The sequence below is a fragment of the Macrosteles quadrilineatus genome, unplaced genomic scaffold, assembly GCF_028750875.1.
Source record: "Macrosteles quadrilineatus isolate MER2022 unplaced genomic scaffold, UCM_ALF_1.0 Scaffold_5__1_contigs__length_97177068, whole genome shotgun sequence".
NCBI classification, from domain to species: Eukaryota; Metazoa; Arthropoda; class Insecta; order Hemiptera; family Cicadellidae; genus Macrosteles; species Macrosteles quadrilineatus.
Window position 1 is genome coordinate 70,640,414 of NW_026542598.1, and position 24,251 is coordinate 70,664,664.

The 24,251-nt window shown below is 35.3% G+C and overlaps 1 long non-coding RNA gene across 1 annotated transcript; it reads right to left on the reverse strand.

Moving 5' to 3' along the window:
- Positions 1-7,134: 7,134 nt before the first annotated feature.
- Positions 7,135-10,643, reverse strand: LOC128994925 (uncharacterized). The gene is made up of 2 exons (XR_008490928.1): positions 10,558-10,643; positions 7,135-7,734 (listed from the first exon to the last, which is right to left on the reverse strand). It is a non-coding gene; the product is annotated as an uncharacterized LOC128994925 (long non-coding RNA).
- Positions 10,644-24,251: the final 13,608 nt, after the last annotated feature.

A 24,251-nucleotide genomic window follows, 5' to 3' on the forward strand; every position in this document is an offset into this window, starting at 1 on the left:
TGGCCTCCGTATAATACGTAAGTACCCACCCAGTATACTGTACTTTCCCAAACTTATGACAAACACATCGTATCATAAAAAAAAAACAATCTTAACGCCATCTTGATTAAAATTAAAATAAATTGATATAGAATAAATTAATACTTCAAGTGTGGCCAAATCCTTAATTCTCACAAGGTTTATGTAAATTTTTAATGGAATTATTTTGTTTACATTGCGGTTCATGGTGATGGTAAACATGGCGTTGTCATTTAGAGGACTGAACAAAGATTCCATCACTGGCTTTCTTAGAGTAAAAATCAAGTTTCACGACGTTTATGGATCTGATATCTAATCTAAATCGACACAATGCTAACGCAGTACGATACAAGTAGAAGTAATGAAATAATTGCAAATGCCTCAATTTATCAAGCGTACCTCAGATCAAGCAGACATGGGACGGTGGCGTCGTCCTGTAATCCAGCTACTAGGAGGTCACGAATTGTGGATATTTATAGGCATGCACTGTGGGTGCAATACTCCCCAGTGTGGATTAACGTCCGCACGGGTGAGTACTACCGCAGTACTATCCTGATAATTAGACCAATTCGTAATTACCAAGGCAAAAATGTGGTTCGGATTCCACTATAAACTGTAGGTCCCTTAGTTGCCATTAGCTGTATGGGCTATTAATTAACAGCTGTGTCTAAGGAATGTCGGCCTTAGTCACTAACAAGACTACAAGATCACGCCACTCATCCTACACTCATTTCCATTCATACTTGGCTTAAAATACCTGCTTTGTATGGTCGCCATTTCATAGAACAGTATTAACAGTATTTATGGTTTCGTTTTAACAGTTATCGTAAACAACCAACAACACGAAAATGTATGCATTTTGAAGTTAATTAATTAATACTCCACCCCTTCATTCTAACAAACTTGATATTCAATTTCTAAACTCCAAAATAAGATTAAATATAAAATAGTACATTTCTTTAACATAACAAAGGGAAATAAATAGAAAAGAGGAAGTTTTGACTTTACATCTGAAGGGTAAATGAAGTTAACCAGCAAAAAAGTCCCTCTTCAAAATGGAAAGTCACTGATTGAAAGTGAACTCGGAAAAGAGGCAAACACAAAATGTGAACAGTTCAATATAACTGAAACGTTTTACATGTTTGGAGTGCTTACACGCAAACTACAGTTTGTCAGTCTGTCTATCTGTCGAGGCAAGAATTCCACTCTGTTGCCAAACTCTTCTCTTCACGATTTTCTAGACGTTCTTGTACTGTCAAACACCGAACGCATGTTAAGTATTTTACTCTGAAATCGTTTCGTTATGTTTGAGATAGATTATGGTTAAAATGTCAAAATCCCCCCATATGGTTAGAACCCTCCTACTGTTTAACATTGTCTCTAATATTATGGATGTAGAAAATAATTTAATTTTGTGCGAAATCTATCATTTTCTGCACGTACTGAATCCAATGTATTTATTGCCTTTCCGCTATACGATTTCTATCCGATCACCACAACATTTTGAAATACAATTTACTGCATGTACAGTATGCCAACATTTATGCCTAAAGTCTCTTCCATACCCAATGTTTTGTCCTAGAACGTTCTCAATCACTATATTATGACCAATATATGTATTTTACTGCTTTGGTTTCATGAATAAATAGAAACATACGATATTTATAATTTAGTACCTGGGGACCGAGCTTTGCTCTGGGGACTTTATTAGTATACTCTGAAAGTGTTCTTTGGTCAATGTCATCTGACTCGAAAATATTGTTTTGCAGTCTATTTAACTTCTGTTAAAATAATATCGTAGACTGAAATAATGAGAATAAAGATTTAATTTGTTTGAAGCCTGTAAACTGCCTAAGCTATAGAAAATACCCAGTAATTTTCACGCTGAATTAGAATAAGGCTATCAGTAGAAAGGAAATCTTCATACCTTCCTTCCCTTAAAGTATTAGTCACTGCAAGAACTTGGGTTTGCTCTCGCTCCCCAGAACCTTTCCTTTAATCTTAATTTTCCTAAAATGTAATATCATTTCCGGGAACTCAGGACTTTCTCCGACAGAAAACAATTACATTTTTGGATTTAGTGAGAATAATTCAGTAAGGGGACACATTATAAAGCAATTTTTATTAGGGTGGGTTATATTGAACTTTTGCCATAAACAATACTTCACATTTAAACTGTAGATGCATTTAAAGAATCCTATGATGATCTCTTACAGAATTTATGGTAAGGATGAAGTTCTTTATAAGAAAATTAACTGTTTTTCATTAGTTGAAAATGACTTTTCTTACTAGGTTCATACCTCGTTGTTTAGTGTGAGTAAATGGTTAAACTTTAATAAAAATTGTTTTATTCTAAGTAGGTTAAATCCATAAGCAATCGGAAAAAATATTCCATTAATTAAATTTCCTAAGGATATAAGAATTATTTAGAATCTTATATCAAACATAATACGTAAATACATTTTCGGAATGAGTACCTATATAATCCCTAAATTGATGTTTATTTGTATGTCGTATTCTCAACTATTTGATAGAATCAAAATATTTGTTTAGTGCTGAATGTTTAGTGTTAATCACCAATTTTCATCCTTTGACGCCCTAAATAATTACCATAGTACTCTATCAAGGACTAAATAGATTAGGGATTGGGCGAGTGTTTACATGAACAACATTATCAATGTAGGTTAACAACCTGGGTAACGGTTTGGTCCACTCTCAGCTAAATTGGCTGGATTATAGCTTGTTTAAGCTGTGATGCAACGAATCTTCATTTTGCAACACAGTAAAATAAACAAGGGCGTTAAAACTATTAGATTGGAATAAAGCTTATCAATACATGACAAGTTTATATTCCAACTAGCTGTAACCCGCGGGCTTTGCCCCGTTTAACTTCTTAATTTTCAAGATTATCTCGTTCGCATGGCTCAATCACGTCCTGGTTGAAGTTTGTTCGCTACGCTCACTCACCTTTAGGTTGGAGCTCGTTCGCTACGCTCACTCACCTTTAGGTTGGAGCTCGTTCGCTGCGCTCACTTGCCTTCAGGTTAGCTCGTTCGCTACGCTAACTCGCCTCCAGGTTGAAGTTCGTTCGCTACGCTCACTCACCTTTTGGTTGCAAATTAGCTGTTGTCATAAATGTAAAAGAAATAATAGTGCTGCACCCTGTGGGTAATCCTTGTAACTTTAATGGTATTGAACATCATAGAACAGAACCAACTTGTTTAATTGAAACAGCTGTTAAGATTCAACAATTCCATTTCTCATAAGGTTAACATGGGAAACTCCAGAGCCACTGGGGCGGAGCCCGAAAGGATTTTTGAAATAAGAATATGCCTATATGTTAATCGGGAATGTGAGCTATCATCATGCCAAATTTCAGCCCAATCCGACCAGTATTTTTCGAGTTTACTTTTCCCATACACACATACACACATACAGCAACCACCTCTTTTTTATAATAGTATAGATTATCTTTATCTATATATTAGGCAAGCATGTTTCTTTAAAACCTTTTTTCTCAGCTCTTGTGCATCGTAGGGAAATCTACGCATACTGTTAGAAAGATATTTTTCTGCAGGTGTGCAGAATCCCTTTATAAATTAAAATAGGCTATAAGCACAAAAATGAGTTCAAAATAAAAAAAAAAAAATTAACTTGGGTCTTATGGGTTGCCATGCTGGGAATGAAATCTATAAGTATAAAAGAGGATGTTTGTATATATATATATATTTGGCAGTGATAAACTCAGACACCGCTGAACCGATTGCCACGAAACTTGGTACATACGTGTAGAATTTCATAGAATAGGCTTATACACCATCAATTTCGTGATCCTTCCAATCGGCTCCGCCCCAGTGGCTCTGGAGTTCCATGTTAACCTTATGAGAAATGGAATTAATGAACCTTAACAGCTGTTTCAATTAAACAAGTTGGTTCTTTTCTATGATGTTCAATAGCATTAAAGTTACAAGGTTTACCAACATGGTGCAGCACTATTATTTCTTTTACATTTATGACAACAGCTAATTTGCAACCAAAAGGTGAGTGAGCATAGCGAACGAACTTCAACCTGGAGGCGAGTTAGCGTAGCGAACGAGCTAACCTGAAGGCAAGTGAGCGCAGCGAACGAGCTCCGACCTAAAGGTGAGTGAGCGTAGCGAACGAACTACAACCAGGACGTGATTGAGCCATGCGAACGAGATCATCTTGAAAATTAAGAAGTTAAACGGGGCAAAGCCCGCAGGTTACAGCTAGTGACAACTAAATATAAACATAAAACCAAAACAAATGGAAGAAATTCCAATCACATGTTTTATTTACAGCTTAGGGTGAAAATTGAGAAGCCTGTACCTTTGATTTACAACTAGACATCCTTTCCCATGTTAAAGTTGTCACCAGTTTTTTAATTAAATTCGAAGAAGTTGGTGTAAGCCACCAACAGATTTCGCTGATCTAAATTACTAATTTCTGTCGAATACACGATGATTTTTACCAAGTCTACTTTTGGAATGACTTATTATAGGCTATAGCAACTGTTATGATCCATCATCTTTGTCAGCAACAAAAAATAAGGTAGAAAATATAATTTTAGACACGCATTCTGTATGTAACTAAACAAAATCTAATCCAAACAAACTCACATAATATAACCACACGTTTCTTCAATCTAACCAGTAATACAATAACCATTCCAGCTTGGGTGAATTCTGACAGTTGTAAACATGTATATATTCCAATGCCTTGTTAGTATTAAGAACAGCATGAATGATTTACATGTAACTAGTTCAGTGCACAATCATGACACTAGGTTTAGTGCTAAGCTTGTCATTCCTCGGTCCAGGACTGATAAAAGAGCTAGGTCATACCCTGTTTCAGGAATAAAACTGTTCTATAAATAAAATCATCTTCCTGGTCATGTGAGAAATCTGGAAAGAAAGAACTTCCAAACCGCAATATTAGACTGGCTGATTGAAAATCCTTTTTTCAAATTTAAAGAGTTTTTTGAAACTGTAGTTAGTTAAGTAAGTTTTCCTCTGAACAGCCTGTTTGCTGTTTTTGCATAGTGTATGCATTTTGCATGAACTGCATTTGTTTGCTTTATTGTATCATTTTGTGCATGGTTTTGAACATATTTTTTTCACATGGTTGGTTTTGATCGATTTTTGCTTGGTTTGATTTTTAACTCTTGAAATTTATTTTATTTTATGCTTGTACATTATGCTTGTACACTGACATAGCCTGTAACAATGTTGTTGATTGGCCAAATAAATTCATTGTATTCATTATTCATTGTATTGTATTCACACAAGAAATATTAACCTTTTAACATAATAACTAGCCCTATCTGATATAGTCTAGTCTTTAATCGAAGCTTCATCTTCTTTACACACACAAATCATTTACAGCTGGTATCATTATAGATGCGCCGAGGGTCTAAGGTTTGTATTCATTGGTATAAAGCAGTTCTTTTCCTCCCTAGGGAGTATAAAGTGTTTTTAGTCCCTAGGGAGTAAAAGTCAGCTTTTGTAATCTTTGATTGTAATCATCGTGTATGTAGAGATTTTTTCAATCGGTTGTAGCTTATTGTTGCATTACTGTCAATAGTTTGACTTATCGATAATATACTATACACAAAAGTAATAGACGAAATTATTGAATCACTTACCAGCTAAACAGTGTTTTTTGCATTGGCAAATAAGTTGGAAGTCGTTTTAAGAAGTTACCTTTGCATTAAAATACTGGTACTTTATTAAAAAGTATGTACAGTTTAATTGTGTCAGATTATTAACCAAAACTTGTGTAAAACTGGATTATTGTCGTTAAAAATAATTGTAAACTATAACAAAAATAATACTTTTTTGGAAAAGATAGTAAAAAAATGATATTGAGGAGGTCGGAAAACTATTCGACGGAACACTACTGTAGTACTAAAAAAGGTTTTTAATGTTTGGTTTCAATCTGTTTAAAAGTTACTAAACTGGGCAAATGATAGATTCTTTGACCAAAGCTATTGTTTACGATTGAAACTCTCTAGCCTATTTACACTTTACCCGCTACCATTGTCTCTGCATTACAAACCTCAGTCATTTAGTAATGAATGTCAGCATTATACTGTATATGTTTCTCGTTGTAAAAAACATATGTCTGACCTTACCTCGTACCCAACGGCGTATTCAATGGATTCCAATTCTTAAACACACAAAGCGAAGCGTACGCCTACATGTCATTTACAGGGCTGAAAGTTCAGAAGTTGTATGCCATTTTGTTCAAAAAGGTTGTTGATAATTGGTCAGGAGCCTTGTGTTGGGTACGAAGGAACTACGGAGTTTGGTTTGATTTTTACGGAAAAAGAGCCCTTACTAAAAAAACCCTTTAGGTAACTTAAAAATTACTTGCCTAATATATGCTTTAAGTTTAAGCTTTTTAACATCTGTGATAACATGGGTCATGACAGATGTGACAACATAAATTAGAGTTTTGTTAGTGGTTTTTCTAATAATAATTCAAGTAGGCCCTAACAGTTTGTTTCTATGATAAAAGGTTAGGCTATTGTTTGTAGCTTACCGGATACTTGCAAAGCCAAATGTACATCTATATAGCCTGTAATACGCCTACACAAAATTTGTCGATTGAACTCTACTGCCATTTGATATACAATTTTGACCATTGGTTCTCGTATCTTTGGAAAGAGCATGTCCCGTAGGTGTGCAAACTGTTAGTTTCAATCTTAGTCGTATTAGAAACACATTCGAACCTGTACAGGCGATTACATAGGTGACATAGATTTTATCAAATCATAAAAAAGGGTGGTTTACTAATTTGTTGGTTATTGTAAATTCTCCCAATAAATTAAATACAAATTTTTAAGTTTTAAGATTTTCAGTGCCACATTAACAAATAACTTTATTTCGCCGTCATTTACCCCCCCCCCCCCCCCTTCCATACGAATCTTCCATCTTCCCACGAATGTGCGTCTACATGCATAAACTTTGACAAATTTCATCACAATCTGAGCGTTATCATGCTCATGTTATTGCAATGGCCACAGTTTTGGTCTTCGGGGACCCTAAAATTAAAATTACATTAGGTATGGTCATAAATAAGTTTAATTAAAAATCTTCTGAAATCTTATTTATTGTGGTTGTCAAAAATAGTTTACAGCTCAGTTTTAGTATTTCTTACACCGACATATGTTATCTATAATTATAGAGTACCAGATATTGTGGGAGTGGAAAAGAGTACAGGGTGAGTTGGCTGGGCCACATTCAATGCAGAACTGAGAGAAGGATGTAAAACAGGTGCTAAGGGGTACTCTGGAGGGCAGGAGACCAGTGGGAAGACCAAGGATGCGATAAATTGACAAGGTTACGAATGATCTAAAAAGAATGGGAGCAGACCTGGAGCTGGCAGAAGACAGAGGATCCTGGAGGCACATTGTTGGCGCGGCCAAAGACCGCCTAGATTTCTTTTGGTGACGGAATTAAAAGATAGAAAGAATTGACCGACATGTGTGGTCCTCCACCGTGTACCTGCCGTCTTTTACATAAGTATCCACACATTTGAGGCCAAAATTACATGCAAAGTAATGATCACCAAGGTCACCTCCACTTGCTGGTTGTTGGCACATGTAGCAAGGTTGTCCCCACTGTCCTTCTGTGTAGCTGTTGGCTCTTTTCTCGTATCCCCACTTACATGCCCAACAGAACGAGCCTGGAACTACAGACTTTATATAATTGTGAACTCTATATCATTTGTAAATCCAGCCAAGCAAATAAAAATATTCTAATTTTGCAGGATTTTGCAGCGAGGGGTATTTCTGTAAAAGTTAATAGCGTAGTAAAAGCTAAATAATTATACCAAGTTTGAGTGAAATATCTATATATTAATAGGCAAGAATGCTTCTTTAAAACCTTTTTTCTCAGCTTGTGTACATCACAAAGGAAATCTACCCATACTGTTTGAAAAAAAATGTTATGTATATGTGCAAAATCCTCTTATAAATAAAATAGTTTCAAAAATAAGCACAACAAATTTATTTAACATTTTTAAAAATTAACAGGGTTCTTATGGGGTTCCATGCTGGTGACAAAATAACAACAAAATATAAACAGAAGATTTAAACAAATAAAAGAAATTCCAATTACATGTTTTATTTACAGTTTTGGGGTAAAAATAGAGAAGTCTGTGCATTGCATATTTTTGGTTGAGTTTTCAATCAGTGGACGACCTCTATTATTTATGAAAAAGCATTGATTTAGATTAGTTTGCTTGGAATTAGCAAAATTATGACAGTGATGGAGTTTGTACTTTTTAAAGGTTGAAAAAGCCATTTTGTATTTTTACATTATTCTTTATTTTATTCTCTTTATAACTATATGTATCACTCTATATGTAAAATAAATCTTATGGATAACAGCAATAAAAAAACATACGTGACACAATATTTACGACACTATTTTGCATTGTGGATTTCGACACACGAATATTTTCGAGTGATACACATTTGCTACAGTAAAGCTAGTAGTATATACAGGGTTAGTGTGGAGACCCCCTGTTATTTTTTTAATGGCCCATACTAGAAAAACTAAACTCGGCACACCTTTATGGCATGTTATGAAGTACTTTTTGGGCATAACCGTCACTTGGTGTACATCCCCAAAATGGGGGATTTTAGGGGAAACTCAAAACTTTCAAATACAAAGACCTATCGAGTGACCCCTCATTTTGAAGTTCCTGGTAAAAGAAAACCAAAAACGCAAACTAGAGGTCTTCATCTCAATCCATTAAAAAATGGCAGCCAATTGAAATTCTCAGAATTTGAATTTAACTTGCAGCTTGCCAAGTCTGGAGACCCCCTGTAAATTTTGTAGCTGCTCACACTAGGAAAACTAAACTCTACACACCTTTTTGGCATGTTATGAAGTATCTTTTAAGCCTAATAGCCACTTGCTTACCAAACCCAAAATGGGGGATTTTGGGGGAAACTCAAAAGTTTTAAAAGATAAGCCCCATCAAGTGACCCCTCATGTTGAAGGTCCTGGTAAAAGAAAACTAACAATGGAAACTAGAGGTTTCTATCTCAATCCAGTAAAAAATGGAAGCTGATTGAAATCTTTAGAAATCGGAAATAACTTGCAATTTTATATTCAATTGACTGCCATATTTTACTGTGTTAAGATAGAGACCTATAGTTTGCGTTGTTAGTTTTCTTGTATTATGACCTTCTAAATGAGGGGTCACTCGATAGGGCTTATCATTTAAAATTTTTGAGTTTCCCCCAAAATCCCCCATTTTGGGTTTGGGAACTTATGAGAATTTCAATTGGCTGCCATTTTGTACTGAACTGAGATAGAGACCTCTAGTTCGCGTTGTTGGTCATCTTTTACCAGGACCTTCAAAATGAGGGGTCACTCGATGGGTCTTTGTATTTGAAATTTTTTAGTTTCCCCCGAAATCCCCCATTTTGGGGATGAACCCCAAGTGGTGGTTGTGCCCAAAAAGTACTTCATAACATGCCATAATGGTTGTGCCAGGCTTAGTTTTTCTAGTATGGGCCGTTAAAAAAATAACAGGGGGTCTCCACACTTTTTACTAACCCTGTATATTTTAATTTCATTTGTGGATTTTGGTATACAGCTTATTGGAAAACAGCTGGGCTTCTGCTGTTACTGCTAACTTACGGGTGTTGTAGAGTGAAAATTAAGGTCTACCACTTGGGGTACTCAGAGATATGAGATTTTAATTTGCGTCAATGATCTGCCAAAAACATATAAATAACTGTATGACGAGGAACTAATTATTACAGTCACTGAAGCTCTTATTGCTATTGGGAAATGGTTTGAGATAAACTGTGTTGAGATAGAGACCCCTAGTTTGCATTGTTAGTTTTCTTTTATCACGACCTTCAAAATTAGGCGTCACTCTATGGGGCTTAACATTTAACATTTTTGAGTTTCCCCCAAAATTCCCAATTTTGAGTTTGGGAACCAAGTAGCAATTAGGCTCAAAGAGTACTTAATAACATGTTATAAAGGTGTGTAGAGTTTAGTTTTCCTAGTGTGAGCCCTTACAAAATTTACAGGGGGTCTCCAGACTTGGAGAGTTGTAAGTTAAATTTAACTTCTGAGAATTTAAATTGGCTGCCATTTTTTACTGGATTGAGATAGAGATCTTTAGTTTTACACTGTTGGTTTTCTTTTACCAGGATCTTCAAAATAAGGTTTCACTTGGGTCTTACCATTTGGAATTTTTGAGTTTCCCCCAAAATCCCCCATTTTGGGGGGTACACCCCCAATTACTGTCGTGCCATATCAAAAGCTAAAATAATAGACTTGAAAGGAATTTGACTCACTAAGAGTTTGTTATTCTAAGACATTTTGTTAATAGTCTGCTGTTAATAATTAAATAAAGTGGAAGGGTTTATTGTATTGCGTATAGTTATTCTGTAATTTATCATTACAGATTACTTATCTTAATTTACTATATTTGTGATGTTAGTGGAGTAATCCTTAATTACAAACATATTCTGAAAGTACTTACACATTAGAAGCAGGAGAACCACTTTGACCAAGTACATGATGAGGTGTTCGTACAGCAGCTTTTGATAAAATGATCGGTGCAAGAGGCTTCTGGCAAAAATTACACTAATTAGATGTGAATTTTTAGACTTAATTAATGTAACCTGCCTGTGTTATAATGATGATTGCTGCCATTAAGCTGCAGCCATTAACCAATAGCGTGAAAACTTTAACACACTTCGTAACCAGTTTGAGAAATTATTGATCGGATAACAGCACTAATACTGTATATATATTTTTTTAGTTAATAATTTAACTTAATATTTAACATTCCGTCGAGTTCAGTTATTACAGTATGGTCCACGAGAGCTGAGTTTGGAGCCTATTTACATAGGTTTTTTTAGCGAATGGCATAATTACCCAATATAATACAAAGTATTTTGTGTAACTAGCGGGCGAAGTGTCACTTTGCTGCACATGAGAGAAATGTTTAAGCACGAGCCGAGTGTGTAAAGTTTCTCGAATGCAGCAAAGGCAGTTTGCACTTGCGTTACAAATTATATTTTTCCTACAGTTACTATATATAAATAATTAAAAAATTTCAATCACTGTACAACACGTTTTTAGGTTAGGTTAAATGTAAATATTGAACGAAATGGGAAACGCTGCACCAGCTGATCGTAGTCGTAACTTATTTTCAAGTGTACATGTACACCCTACATGCCCTAAGTGCCCTAAGTGCCTAAGTTGCCCTAAGTGTACGCGACCTTCTACAGAGCTTTGCTCCTCAGCTCGCGCATGCACTGCACATAGACTTGATGAAAATGGGGCAAGAGCTAGAGCTCTAGACTGAGGTTATGTTATTGTTTATGTTGTGTTGCGTGTGAAAACAAAGAACGCTTTCATCTAAATATTATCTATCCATATATATAAAAGGCAAAGCCCTCACTGACTCACTGACTGACTGACTCACTCACTCACTCATCACTAATTCTCCCACTTCCCATTTACCTAGGAGGCTGAAATTTGGTACACTGATTCTTTATGCATTACATAGAAAAACTAAGTAGTTTTTATTCTGATCGGACTCTCGGGCTCCGCCCCAGTGGCTCTGGAGTTTCCCATGTTAACCTTATGATTCTTCATATTTAAAAGGAATTAATAAATCTTAACAGCTGTTTCAATTAAACAAGTTGGTTTTATTCTATGATGTTCAATAGCATTAAAGTTGCAAGGATTACCAACAGGATGCAGCACTATTATTTTTTAAATTTATGGCAACAGCTAATTTGCAACCAAAAGGTGAGTGAGCGTAGCGAACGAACTTCAACCTGGAGGCGGGTTAGCGTAGCGAACGAGCCAACCTGAAGGTAAGTGAGCGCAGCGAACGAGCTCCAACCTAAAGGTGAGTGAGCGTAGCGAACGAACTTCAACCAGGACGTGATTGAGCCATGCGATACTTATGAAGTTAAACGGGGCAAAGCCAGCTATACAGCTAGTATCTATATATTTTTAACATAGTTCTTTGACGTTGCCTAATGTAATTTATTACTGAATTGTATAATACCTCTTTTGAATCTTTTTGCGTTGCTTTTGATTTGAAAATCGTTCCGTGTTTGATCAGTGATATTGGTTACTCGGTTATTCCCAATTTGTTTAACTTTGCTATGAATTTGAAAACTTGTTTCCCTTGTAAAGCTAAAGCTATTAATAGTTAAACTAAAACATCATTAAAATACTAATAAGATATCATATCAATATTTTTTGGCAAAACATCATGGCAATGCCTCATAGATGTATAAAGTTTTTTTTTAGTTTGATCATTGGATATAAAATATAGACTAACACGATTTATATTTGGGTGAAATTTAATTGCGAAGCATTTGTTTTAGCTTGGAACTGTCAGATATTGTATTTGCGAATGTTTATGTATATTCCTATAATAGTTTTGCCAGCATATCTGGTAAAATGCTCCCGTAATATGCAAACCAACTGCCGTTCTGAATATAAGAAGGTTTCAACTTGCTACAAGATCCCCGTCCGTAGAACACACAGCTAGTTTACAATAAATTATTAATACGACTAACATTCATAGATAACTATTCAACTTCAACAATTCATATTAGCTGATCGGCAATGAAGTAAAGAAAACTGGGATGAAATCATTTAAGCTGGTCTCACAGCAGTTGTAAACCGGTAACGAAATTGAATACGTTTGCCTCAAGTCTCTGTTAATTTTTAAATGACTAAGAAATGTGTGAAATTTAATATTTTTCAACTTGTTCAGCTTAATTTATGTGTTTACTGTGGACAGTAATGACAATCCTGTGCTACAAAATGACTATAAAGACATTTTTACTTGGCAAAACTAGATTTAGTTTCGGCAAAATAGATTATAAATAGACTAAGGGTAGAAATTTTGTTAAGTTTTTAGTTTTCTGCGAAATTTTTGAGTGTCAAAACATCTTTAGATGAACCCAATATTTTTAGCTGAAACCGTTAAATGCCGTAGGTTTGAATTTAAAATGGCCGCCAGTCAACGTTAAGTGGATAATGATTGATAATTTATGATGCTAACGCAAATGTAGAACATTTGGCAATTACTGGATGTTTTTCAGTTTCATGTCAGGGGCACGTTGTAAGGTTGACAGTCACGTTGTACACATTCGAATGATACAACCCTAATATTCGATCAAATATATACAAATTAACAATAATCATTTAATGTTAAAACAGGAATGAGTTACTATGAGACTACGCCCTAAAACAATATTAGCATCTATTTATCTATAGGTAACTTACAACAAATAATATGAGTTGAAACAAATACATAGTCTGCAGTATTTTTCTAAATACATAGTGTGCCATTAGTAAATACAACGAATTTAGGGATAGGGTTTTTTATCTGAATAAAACGAAATCAAGGCCAAAAATTGCTTCCCCAAAAATGCTTGGTTTTATTGTCTTGCCAATTTACATCTTTTAAACTATTAAATATATCTTGATGGAATTTGGTTTAAATTTAAATATCAATAAACTATCTGGGAAAGAATAAACGAAACGAGGTGTTCTCTGACTAGCTTGGTCAATTTTACAACTAAAAATCGTAATAGTCGTTTATTTCTGTCTATTTAGTCTGATTTGTTTAGTTGTCATGTCGGTTGTTACGGCATTTCAAGTGAACGAAAATATACTGATTATTAGAGATTCTAGATTTACAAGAGGGTTTAGTTTAAAAGACAATTTTCGAGAGTTTACTACTTAGATTATTTAGGCCTATGCAAAATAAATTAATTAAATAACTACAAACTCAAATGAGCAAAAACTTATACTTTGAATCTCCTTATTATTGCATGTTGATTTATTTGTGAACCATACCAAAGTATGAAAGTGAAAACCAAAGTTAAACACGAAACCGAGCACAATGGTCTGAGCGGCCATGGGGTAAAAATTGGGGTTTCTAAATTTGACCCTCAAAACATAACATTCACAATTTCTCTTTAAACCTTTTTAAATAACTTAAAAAAACAATTAATCTAAATAAATAAAATTAGAGTTTTGTCTGTGCATTGCTCAGAATTATATACTTTGTTGTTATTTTTACGTATTACACATTAAAGAAGCCGAAACAAGTCTTATCTCAATTTCTGTCTGCCACGGCCCAGAAGACATTTTACGCGGCCTTCTTCTGAAAAACGAAAGCATCGATCGGGATTCAAATAAAATTTTGTATTCACTGGATTTGCGAGAGTGTCTTTAGCCATTAAAATATGGTCTCACTACTTTTGAAATAAAATTACGGACGTTCGAAACCCCAATTTTGTGCGATTTTTGTCAAGTTTTCTCCTTATACGACATTGTGAAATACCAATAATCTGTTTGTAGAATACGAACAGCTGTTTGGATAAAATAGTTATTTGTGCAACTAGTGAGCAAACTGAGATCTCGCCTACGGCTCGTGAGTAAGGATTTCTCTCGAGTGAGGCAATTGCACTTTGCACTCGAGTTGCACATAATATTTTTCCTACAGTTACCATAAAACAAATAAATTGGTAAAGAAACGTGCGGTCACGCTGCAAATCTGGAGTGAGACAAAGTATTTAGAGTGAGACAATGTTAACATTGTCTCACTTATGAGCGAATTTGCCACTTTGCTTTCTCAAATCAGTGAGAGAACATGTACATTGTTAGGTAACTGTAGGAAAATTATTATTAGATGTAGAAAATGTTACTAGGTGCACGCTTATTCTTCCCGTGTGTGGACGAATTAATAAGGCTGAGCTGGTTTAAGGCGACCAGACTACACCGTAGTACTCTAGGTTGGAGCATCGACATATAAAACAGTTTTATATGTCGATGGGTTGGAGCACAAAAGACTACACTGGGTCGAGCAGGCATGCATGCTCAATGCTCAAACAGTGTCTTGCAGAGCATGAGATCATTTCGAGCATGCCTGGGGCCTTGGTGCAGATGTGGTGAATGTGTGGTCATAACTTAAATGACAAGTCAACAAAACACTATGGCCTCTGCTAGTTAGACGCCCAGAACAGGCTGCCATATAGGAAATATTCAGTATCCAGAATAAAAATATTATGATAAAATTTATCAACTTATTCTTGGTGAGATTAACATCATAATATCTTTGAACTTGGGACAAAACTTAGCTGAGAACATCATTATCAACAAACTATAGAAAAGGGATTTTGACAACTCTCTTTATGACATTAATTAATATGGAGTTCAGAAAATATCTAAATTGTTGTGTTGTTCTTGTTAGTTTCAAGCAAGATTAAAGTGTCGGCTAAAAGCTAGGCCATATTACTCTCTAAAGGAGTTCTTCATTGAATTTTCAGGTTAAATCTCATACAACCCCCTATGAAAGTATGTTCTCATGGTCTAGCTTGGATACTTTGTGTAAATAAATTATATTAGATATGTGTTCACTCTCTTTTATACAATCATATCAAAACTGGGGTTTTATAAACCATAGTCAATAAAAATTTCATAGGATACAATTTTTTCTATATACTGCCATCGTAACCCTTCATCGGGGAAGACACAATATGTATACTAACTTTTTTAAAGCTCTTTTGAACACATCCACTAAACCCAAGCAAGGAATCTATAAGGAAGGAGTGTATAATTTTAAAACATTTATATTTACTCCATAGGATGATGCTCTTTGTCCATGATGCTTTTCAAAACGCATCATATTGGAAATGTATTTACTTTTGTATACCCAGTTGCATAGGCATTGAGTTCAGCGTAAAAAAGTAGTTCAAAATGATGGGTCACGACACAACCCTTATCTTTAAAATATTGTATCACATAAAAAATGGCCGATCCAAGATGGCGGCCGAAAAAAATATATCCGTCATAACCAAGTGAAAATAGGTCGACAATGAATGGTGGTGTATAGTTATCTTTATCTAGCACTATTTTGAGATTATGGTCTTAGTTTGTTAATGCACAATGTTAAAATGGGCTAAAAATAAAGTTATAATAAAAAGTTATTATGACTTTAGAATGGATCAAGATTTTTTAAACGAATTGCAGCATTGTATTCAGCGTAAAAATCTAGTTTGAAACGATGGGTCACAACCCTACCTTTACATTGGGAAAAAAAACTTTGTATCCAATATGGCGGCAATAAATTTATACCCAGTAAAAATGAAGTACTTACTACTCTTCAATGATCTGACTAGGTCCGGAGTTGATATCTTAAGAAATGTAGAAAAAAAGTAGGGGGGGGGGACTCATTTGAAACTCACCCTATATACATACCATGTGTCCCCAAAGTAATATTACACTTTTATTTGTTCATAGCACTGTATTCATGGGACAATTTAGGTTTGGTTGGGTTAGGTTAGGTTTTTTTTTAAGGGAGAGTAGGGAAAATGCTTTTACGCACACAGGTACAGGGCCTGTAGTGTGAGACTCCTGAATCCATCACAGACTACTCACTTAAAAACCCCCTCTACTCTGTTGGACACAGACCTGGAATTGTTTGTCACATTACTTCAAGTCAGGCCAACATGTGACCTAAGCCCTCAGGGCTCTCACCGTTGTTGGCATTTACATACTTCATGACCTACACCACATCCCGGTGAAGGTCGATCTTCTTGGTGCGGAGAATACCCTGGATGTAATGTGACACACAGGTCAAATTGTCCTCACCCTCCATCATCATCGGTATGGCCGTGTCCACTGACAGCAGTCCTACTAACTGTTGAGCCTCCAGGCGGAGTCTTTCCCAACGCTGGCAGTGGAAAAAGGTTAGGTTAGGTTAATGATAGGTAAATTCAAATGAAACATAAGTATTCTATTTTGTATTAAAAGCTATCTGAGAAATTGTTTTTCTTCGTGGTCTTCTGTGGGAAGTTTGGGTAGGTGCCTACCCTACAAAAAACACAAATGCTTCCTACATGAACATTTTCACGGCAACTTTTTTAGCCTTACTAGCCTATTTCTGCACTTTATACCCGCTATCATTTTGTCAGGGTCACAGTCATTTGGCGATGAATGTCATCATTCGATATGCTTCTCATGTTAAAAAACCTATCACTGTATCTTGCCCGCGGTGGAAGATTCAATCGAGTATAAACTCTTCAAACACACAGTGAATCGTAGACCTACGTGTCAGCTACAGAGCTGATACAGTAGTTGTGTCATTCTCTTCACAAAGAATAAGTAGGCCTAAGTGGCAAGGAGCCTTGAAGTGGCGTACAAGCAAACTACGGATTAATAGGTACGCAAACACAGCTCTTACTTAAAATACCCCCGCCGCAGCAAACCTGCCGTCTAAGCAAATTGTAATTTGCCTGAATTAATTTGCAATTTAATCCATTTAAATAACATTAGGTTTGGCGAGTACCTAGGTTTACTGTTACAGGTTAGTAATAGTGTGTTTTTAGTAAAATAATAATAGCTTAGTATGAAATAAATAAATTTACCAAGTTTGATCAAAATATGTCCGTAAACACGCAAAATACAACATTTTACAATATTCTCCATAAGAATAAAATAGAAATTTTAAAATTATTGTTTTTTTTTTATATTTTCTTCCTAACTGATAACCATACAGAAACACTTTGATACACTGAATTATGATTTTCTCTTTAAAAAAGGTATAGAGATAACTTGGGAATTTCTGTGTTTTTAGGATAAAAAATGAGAAAACCCCATTTTTACCCGATAAAACCCTCTGTAAACCCCCGTTCCCAAGGTCCGATGATGCTGATTCGCGAACTCATTCAAGTTTATCCCACCTTACCCACCATCAAACCGAATTTAATTAAAATCTGACAGTAATTACTCAAGTTATCGCGTTTACGGACACATATATAACAATATATATATACATAGGTATATACACATTTTAAACGAATGGAATTTTGGCCTCTGAGGACATCAAAACAAAAAAGGAAATTGGTCCCGGGTCTAGGTCTTACCGTGCCACCTACGGTAATAGCTACTTCCCTTTAGGGAAATTTACTAAAACCGCCCTCGTAACTTCAAATGTACTGGTTCTTGCCCCTATATATGCTTTAAAATTAAACTTCTAGCTACTTTTGGCGAATTTGAAAATATGTTGAAAGTCTTTTTGAGAGGCTACTTTTACATAAAAAGTAGTTTTCGTTATCCAAATTAGTTTGTTCGAATAATATTATTAATATGGCGAATCATATAGTTCACAATAAGGAAAAAATGTCTTTTCAAGCGATGAGTTCAGAACTGCGCAACAGTAAATTTAAAATTCCAATGTTATTGTTATGAGGAATAAATAATCTGTTGTAGTTTACCGGTTTATAAATATATTTTTATCAAATTTAGAAAAGAAAATTGGTCTATTTCTTACCAAGCTATCAAAATTACAGTAAAAACACAGATTTTCTCATTAAACTTAATATTATTTAAATATAAAATAAATCTGATAATCGTTAGGGAATAATTTGGTGGAAATCCATCCAGGCAAATGATTAATTCGCTTAGTCTGCAGGTTGATGCGACGGGGTATTACCTTACACATTAGTAAGAATATATGTTTTAGGCAAGTGAGGGTTCTTTTGAAAATTACCTGCAATTATAACCACTCAGTGCATACTATAAAATACCAACTAAAGTGTTGTATTACAAAGAAACAACAGCTTGTGATCAAATGGGTATCAATTAATTAGTCGTCAATGAGTAGTTCATTTATCGATTAGAGCTTTAGACAAACTAATTAATTTTTGTAAACTAACTTTTGATCACATTTATTATTTTTGTTATAGCTTACAACTTTGGCAACCCCCATATTTCAGTTTGACAATAGCTTTGGTTCATAATTTTATTGTACATACTTTTGAATGAAAAGTATGAAAGAATACATTGGGTATGGTCATAAATAAGTTAAAAATCTTCTGAAATTTTATTTATTGTGGTTGTCAAAAATAGGTTACAGCTCAGTTTTAGTATTTCTTACACCGACATATGTTATCTATAATTATAGAGTACCAGATATTGTGGGAGTGGAAAAGAGTACAGGGTGAGTTGGCTGGGCCACATTCAATGCAGAACTGAGAGAAGGATGTAAAACCCGTGCTAAGAGGTACTCTGGACGGCAGGAGACCAGTGGGAAAAGGATGCGATGAATTGACAAGGTTACGAATGATCTAAAAAATATGGGAGCAGACCTGGAGCTGGCAGAAGACAGAGGATCCTGGAGGCACATTGTTGGCGAGGCCAAAGACCGCCTAGATTTCTTTTGGTGACGGAATTAAGAGATATAAAAAAATGGCCGACATGTGTGGTCCATATACTTGTGTGGTCCGATTTGTCGTTCAGTATCCACACATTTGAGACCAAAATTACAGTAAAAGTAATAATCAGCTCTAAATGTTGGATGTTGGCACATGTAGCAAGGTTGTCCCCACTGTCCTGTTTTGTAGTTGTAGTCTCTTTTCTTGTACCCCTCTATACATGCCCAACAGAACGAGCCTAGAACCACAGACTTTATATAATTGTGAACTCTATATCATTTGTAAATCTAGCCAAGCAAATAGAAATTTGCTCATTTTGCAGGGTTTCTGCAGTGAGGGGTATTTTTAGTTAAATGTTAATAGCGTAGTACAGTATAAGCTAAATAAATATACCATGTTTGATTGAAATATCTACTAAAATATATATATTAATAGGCAAGTATGCTTCTTCAAAACCATTTTTAGCTTGTGTACATCACAAAGGAAATCTACCCATACTGTTTGAAAAATATTGTAATGCAGATGTGCAGAATTCTCTTACAAATAAAATAGTTTCAAAAATAAGCACAAACAATTTATTTAAAAATTTAAAAAAATCAACAGTGTTCCTACTGGGTTCCATGCTGGTGACGAAATAACAAAAAAATATAAACAGAAAATCAAAACAAATGGAAGAAATTCCAATCACATGTTTTACTTACAATTAAATAGAGAAGTCTGTACATTGCATATTTTTGGTTGAGTTTTCAACCAGTGGACGACCTCTATTATTTATAAAAAAGCAAAATACAACATTTTACTAATTCCTTGGTAACATGGACAATTAATTAAAAATAACTTTTCTTTAATTTCCTCCGTCTGTACATTGCATATTTTTGGTTGAGTTTTCAACCAGTGGACGACCTGATTATTTATAAAAAAGCAAAATACAACATTTTACTCATTCCTTGATAACATGGACAATTAATTAAAAATATTTTTTCTTTAATTTCCTCCGTAACCAATAATATTGTAAAACACTTTAAAATATTGAATTATTTGTTGTTTGTTACTCTTCAAAATGATTTAGGCAGAAACTAGGAAATAATTTGTTGCATCACATATTGCCTTTGGAACCAAGATATTTAGACTTTTTTTACACGCCCAGTCACCAGTCGTAACATAGTCCTATGGTCGGAACCGATAGAAAAAAAAACAAAACCTGCATTGATTGAGATTAGTTTCCTGGAATTAGCTACATTCTGACAATGATGGAGTTTGTACTTTTTAAGGGTTGAAAAAGCCATTTTGTATTTTTACATTATTCTTTATTTCATTCTCTTTATATGTATCACTGGCTGCATGTAATTTTATATTCAATTGGCTGCCATATTTTACTGTAGTGAGATAGAGACCCCTAGTTTGCGTTGTTAGTTTTCTTTTATAACGAGCTTCAAAATTAGGCGTCACTCGAACGGGCTTAACATTTTTGAGTTTCCCCCAAAATTCCCCACTTTGAGTTTGGGAACCAAGTAACAATTAGGCTCAAAAAGTACTTCATAACAAGCCATAAAGGTGTGTAGAGTTTAGTTTTCCTAGTGTGAGCCCTTAAACAATTTACAAGGGATCTCCAGACTTGGAAAGCTGTAAGTTTAATTTAACTTCTGAGAATTTAAATTGGCTGCAATTTTTTACTTGATTGAGATAGTGACCTCTAGTTTGCACTGTTGGTTCTCTTTTACCAGGATCTTCAAAATTTTTCCCCCAAAATCCCCCATTTTGGGGATGTACACCCCCAATTACTGTCGTGCTATATCAAAAGCTTAAATAATAGACTTGAAAGGAATTTGACTCTCTAAGGGTTTGGTATTCTATGAAACTTTTTTTTAATAGTCTGCTGTTAATAATTAAATAAAGTGGAAGGGTTTATTGTATTGCAGGTAGATAATCAGTAATTTATCATTACAGATTACTTATCTTAATCTACTATATTTGTGAAGTTAGTGGCGCAATCCTTAATTACAAACATATTGTGAAAGTACTTACACATTAGAAGCAGGAGAACCAACTTGACCAAGTACATGATGAGGTGTTCGTAAAGCAGCTTTTGATAAAATGATCGGTGCAAAAGTACAGCTTCTGGCAAAAATTACACTAATTAGATGTCTGTGCTATAATGATCATTGCTGCCATTAAGCTGCAGCTATTAACCAAGAGCATGAAAACTGTACCTTCGTTACCAATTTGAGAAATTTAGCTATCATTTAACTTAATATTTTACAATCCGTTGAGTTAAATTATTAAGTTGTTTTATTGAATGGCAGGATTACCTAATATAAATTAAAAATATTGATTAATGATTTAATTAGTTAGATGGTTAGACTAAGCAAAATTATATTAAACAAAAATTATTTTCAACGTTATCAGCTGTTTTACATCCAAGAAGACGGTTTACCCATGGGTTCCAGCTTGGACTTCTTGCTGACTTTTACATAAATAATGTAAAGAAACAGATGTTTTAAACGAAATTAACCCTTACAAACCAAATAGTAGTTTACGCAACGATTGCCTAAAGATAGTGTTAACGACACGAGTAGAAAATTTACATTTACGAGGGTTGATAACACTATTTACGTGAGTTGCGTACACTACTTTACCTACGACAGTGTTAGTGTTTTCATTAATTGAGCGGAGCGAGCGAAGCTCTAATACGTCGACTCTTATGCATTTCGAAATACGCAAACTCCTCCTAGACGGCTGAATCAATCGTTTTCAAATTTTGCATAGTGATAAAGACCATATCGGTGAGTGCCAACATCTATATGGCGTTAAAAAAGTCTCTCAGGAATCCGCCCCACTGGGTCTCAAAGTTTCAATGTAATCCTTATGGAAGCAGTATTTGACACATAAACAAAAACAAAGACATATGATCAGCTGTTGACTTTTGAATGCAGTAGATAAAGGAATAGCGGATATCATTATTCCACAGATATTAGAACAGAAACGGTATGGATCATAAATATAATCAAATGACGACACTAGCTAGCTTGAGGTCCGTGACGTAGGAAGAGGTGAAGAAAGTAGTAAAGGTGAGCAGTCTGGAGTGTGGAAACTGTTTATGACGATTAGATTAAGGTATCTGCAATCCTAAAATGCTTTGGAAGGGAGGAAAACAGGTCCGCGACGTAGGAAGTGGTGAAGGAAGTAGTCAAGGCGAGCTGTTCAGAGTGTGGAAACTGTTTATGACGATTAGATTAAGGTATCTGCAATCCTAAAATGCTTTGGAAGGGAGGAAAACAGGTCCGCGACGTAGGAAGTGGTGAAGGAAGTAGTCAAGGCGAGCCGTTCGGAGTGTGGAAACTGTTTATGACGATCAGATTAAGGTATCTGCAATCCTAAAATGCTATTGGAAGAAAAGAAACAGGTCCGTGACGTAGGAAGTGGTGATGGAAGTAGTAAATGCAAGCAGTCCGGGCTGTGATTAAGGTATCTGCAAAACTAAAATGCTATGATGGAAAGGGAGGTAAACAGGCCAATGGCGTAGGAAGTGGTGAAGGAAGTAGTAAAGGCGAGTTGTTTGGAGTGTGGGATCTTTTTATGACTATTAGATTAAGGTATTTGCAATCCAATAATGCCAAGGGAAGGGAGGAAAACAGGTCCGAGACGTCGGGAGTGGTGAAGGAAGTAGTAAAAGCGAGCAGTCCGCAGTATGGGAAATGTTTATGACGATTAGATTAAGGTATCTGCAATCCTAAAATGCTATGTGAATGGAGGAAAACAGGTCCGAGTCGTAGGAAGTAGTCAAGGCGAGCTGTCCGGAGTGTGGGGAATGTTTGTGGCAATTAGATTAACGTATCTAAAATACTAAATTGTTATGGAAAGTTATGAATACAGGTCCACGACGTAGGAAGTGGCTTAGGAAGTAGTAAAGTATGAGCATAGTGTGAGAACCGTCTGTGGCAGTTAGATTAACGTATATTCAATCCTAAAATGCTTTGAGAAGGAAAGGAAACAGGCCCCACGACGTAGGAAGTGGTGAAGGAAGTAGTAAAGGCTGGCAGTGCAGAGTGGGGGAACCGTTTGGGCAGTTAGATAAATGTATCTGTAATACTTAAATGCTATGAGAAGGGAAGAAAACAGGTCTATGACGTAGGAAATGGTGGAGGAAGTAGTAAGGCTAGCAGTGCAGAAAGTGGGAACTGTCTTTGTATCTGCAATCCTAAAATGCTATGGGAAGAGAGGGAAACAGGCGGTCCACGACGTAGGGTGTGGTGAAGGAAGTAGTTAAGGTGAGCAGTGTTGAGTGTGGGAATGGATTAATGTATCTGCAATGCTAAAATGCTACAGGAAGAGACTGTATACTGTAGGTTAAAATTATTACGAAGCACGGATCTATAGATATTTTCGATACATGCAATCGTTTACAATCAAAATTTACAACTGAGTTGACAACAGTTGATTTTTACTCGACAGAGGCTAAAAACGATTTTTACTCCCTAAAGAGTAAAAATGCTACTTTACACCCGCAACGCTTGCATTAAAAACGAATGTTTTTACTGCAGTATAACAAAAACAATATAATATGAACCCTTGATGACTCCGCTCAATTTTGTGGATGCCTCTGCGAACGCTACCTAGTAAAAATCACTTCTCATAACTTCTAAGAGAGGCTATGTTTTCGTTTATAACCTCTCATTGTCACTGACAGTGATGCAACGAAACATCGTACCAAACACAAATTGCACCACTCAACAATTAAATTGGCCTGAACAGCTGAGTAGTTGAAGTTCGAATCATTACAATTTTACTTCTTCTCTCTCAATCCTTGAACCTCATTTGTCCGTTAACCGTGTTGTTATGGGTAAAACTATGCTGTTATGAAAGTAAACTTTGCTGTTATGCGAAGCTTTTCAATTCTAAGAACTGAACTGAAACCTCTACTTAAAAAAAAAAAAAAAAAAAAACGGTAGTAGGTAAATTAATATATTGGCACCGA